Below are 3,490 nucleotides of genomic sequence, written 5' to 3' on the forward strand. Positions count from 1 at the left end.
CATGGGCTGACTTAGTTCACTCCAGATTTAACTATGTTCATTTGTCAAATTCTAGAACAAATTAAGCGATTCATGATTCACAGAAATGAGAACTTCTGAAATAACACAGCAGTTTTCTACTTAAAACTTTTCAGAGCATAGTCACAATGCAGTTTCTTCAGTATGCCGCCCTGCAAAAAAGACACATTTTTGTTTGGGGTTGGTTGGTTGGTTGGTTGGTTGGTTTGTTGGTTTGTTTGTTTTAATGAAAGCACTGCCTTTGGACGGCACCTTTTGCATCAGAGCTTTTCAATATGCCAAACAGATTCAAGAACCAGAAAAACGCGTTTGATTACAGTGAAGTTGGGTGTGTTCATCCCACTGACAAGACATATCCACCACCAAGTTAGGTGTTCACTGTTTCAAGAAGATGGATGGGCAAGAGGGTCTGAGTCCGTGCGTTCAGGAAGCACACAGACTGTTTGCTGACAGGTGCGTTATTTCCAGAGGATGTTTTTTTTAAAATCTGCCCTTTTAAAGACACCTCAGGTAGTTCATCCAATAACTGAGACAAGGAGAACAGTTGCTCTATTCCCCAAAAGAGCAGAGTTACTCTCTGGAATTTGTATGTGGCCTTTTTCAAAAGCAGTGCTTTGCTGGGTGACAGATTGGTTGAAAAAACAACAGGCCAGTGTTTGCTGTTCATCTAAATTGGGCATTGCACCTGTTACCTCACCACTTGTGTTCCTCAAGGGAAACATGAGTATTTTATACTATGGCTTGAGGAAAAAGTTCTTTGTTCCAAATACAACTTTCTTACGTTTTGTTTACTCCTGCACCTCTCTGGCGTATGATGCAGTGAAAACCTGTAGATTCTCATTATGTCTGGTACAGGGGAAAATGTAATGTTTTTCCCAGTTCCGTGAAGCTAAGTGCAATGAATAGCATCATGAGTGACAATATAATTACCAATCACCAAGAAAAGCACAGTACAGATATAATTTAATCCCCTTCATTCATGCTTTCCCAAGAACAAAGCGTTCTAAACAGATTAAAAAATTAATTTTTAAGGATAATACTAGTTTTAACAAAATTGCTAAAACCAGCAGGTCTGCATAAGAGATGAAAAACAAACCATTCGTGTTTCTGTTCCTTATCTACTGTTCATTTTCTCTTCTCGGGTGACAGTGGACAGCAATTTCCATTTGGCAGTAGAAAGCTGATGTTTTCAGAGGCTCACCAGTAGCACTATGCCGCGGTGTATTCAAGGACAAAATTGGGAACATTCCAACAACGAATCTTGTGTCATGGAGAGCCATCCATGGGGAAGAAAGGTACACTCTGAATAATAGGAGTTTCCTAATTTAGCCAACAGAGTATTATTAGTACATACACAGAACACTAGGGGAAAAACAGGAAGGGGAAAATGACGGTGATTAGCTTACGCATGTTACCTAAGAAGAGCATTAGGAGTGCTTGACATAAGATCTTGACTGGGCCCACACAACCATGTTGACTTCATCAAGCTACAGCTAATTTGCCAAAGGCTTAAACCTAAACTCAAACTAATTCTGAGTACTTCCAAAGCTGTGCTACAGAAGAGGAAGGTAAGAGCAGGCAACAGCTGATTTGGAGAGAGGAGAAGCTGTGGGAAGGGCTGTTTGTTAATCAGTGCAGAAAGTGAGGTGACTAGAGGTGACAAAGTTTGGTTAAGTGTGAAACTGAGGGATACTTCCCTCCCTATTTGGTTGTGCATTAACCATCTCTGTTTGCCTAAGGGCTCTGCAGGAATGAAGCCTGCCAAGTCATGGTATGCTGACTAAAAAAATCGCAAAAATCTTCTGAAGAGACAGGTCCTGGAACAGAAGGGTGAAAACAGGGAGGGAGAGGGGAGGAGAGGAAATTGATGTTTCCTAGAAGGATTTGGTTCCTAGAAGTTTTGGTTTGCCCTGTAACTATAATTACTAAGGAAACACTTTCAAACTGCTGTGGTGCTTAGCCCTTGTAAGATGCTGCAACGAAGAATTTCATTAGTAAGGGATTTTCAGGATTTGGATGTCTGTGGGGCTGCCTTTGACAGCTCCACAGAAATCCTCACCTACAGTTCCTGTCCTGAAGTGCCTGTGCTACTTCTGAAAGCGAGAGTCCCATCCCACAGCATCCAGTAGCCCAAAGGTTAGCGTTGTGCCTAGGCCGATGATCTTCTGCTTTCACGGGTGGACAGCAGACAATTCTGGGTCTGCATATGGGAAACCTGCCCATTTTTCTTGGTCTTCAGGAAAAAAGATTTGCTTTCAGCTGGCTCTGGGGTGATCCTGAGTTATTTTCCTGTTTTCTGACTGCAGATGATTCTGCAGGTCATTCCAACTTCTTTCGCTTAACATTAAAACAAAATTTGTACAAGAAGTCTCTTCTTAGATTAATTGACGTGGTTGGAAAAAGAACAGATAAGCTCTCAGGCAGAGTTCTATTCTGGTTACATTCTCAAGACTTTTTTTCAGGTGACCTTAACAAGGGCTTGCATGCCAAGACTTTCCTGTTTATCTCCAATTAGATCTGGTGGTTTAATAAAATAGATTATCTTGCCGTGTAAATCTTGCTTTGCTCATATCTTTTAATGGTCTTGGCTGCGGTGATTGTGTAGCACATTCAGTCTTCAAGCTGTGGTCCTCTCCGTTATGTCCCTCACCTCTTTAGCTGTCCTGATGGACTAGAAATTCAGAGAAATTCAGAGAATTGTTCTGATGAAGAAAAGTGGGTGTTTCAAACAGAGTGCTCTTAAGCATGCGCTTATGTCTGATGAAGTGGTATAAGTGTTTTTCCTGAAATCAGGCCATAAATTTGCATGATTGAGGAAAGCTTTAAGTATGGAATTAAATATTTTGCCAAATGATGTCTGCTGTGAAAAAACAGGCAGAAAAAAAGTAAATACAGAACCTGAGAGGTCAGGAAATGGATAGTATGCCATTAATTGGAGGAGCCTAAATCAATGTCTTTTCCTTCAGTCCTATGTAACGATCTCCTAATGCCAAGCAGAATCTTTTTCAATAAACAAGCCATTATATAGAAGTCACTTGGGCTATAAACTGTGTCATTGATTTAATTGGGAAGGAAATGTTCACAAAAACAGAGTGTTTGTTCCTTAGAAGTAACATGCTTTTAATGTTCATCCGTCCTCTGAACTCTCAGTGTTCCACACAAAGCCCTGCTGGGAACTCTCATGCTTGTTTCAGACAGCTGCCCTAGTTGATGAATTACGAGCCCTTTGCTGGAGACCCGTGCTCCACCTCTCAGCTGGCTGCAGGGACTATGCCTGATGCACTTCCAGCAGAGCCAGATGACTTCATTTAAATATCCAACAAAGAGAGATTTCAGCCAAACAACGTGGGTTTGCCTGAAAGGGAAAGGGAAAACTCAGGTGATCCTTCCCACTGAAAGAATTGTGGGCCAGTAACTCCTAGTGATGGTCAGTGGTGAGCAAGCAGGAGCAGTAATGTTGTCAAGCGGTTCA

This window comes from Buceros rhinoceros, unplaced genomic scaffold, assembly GCF_000710305.1.
Source record: "Buceros rhinoceros silvestris isolate BGI_N320 unplaced genomic scaffold, ASM71030v1 scaffold23292, whole genome shotgun sequence".
Classification (NCBI taxonomy): Eukaryota; Metazoa; Chordata; class Aves; order Bucerotiformes; family Bucerotidae; genus Buceros; species Buceros rhinoceros.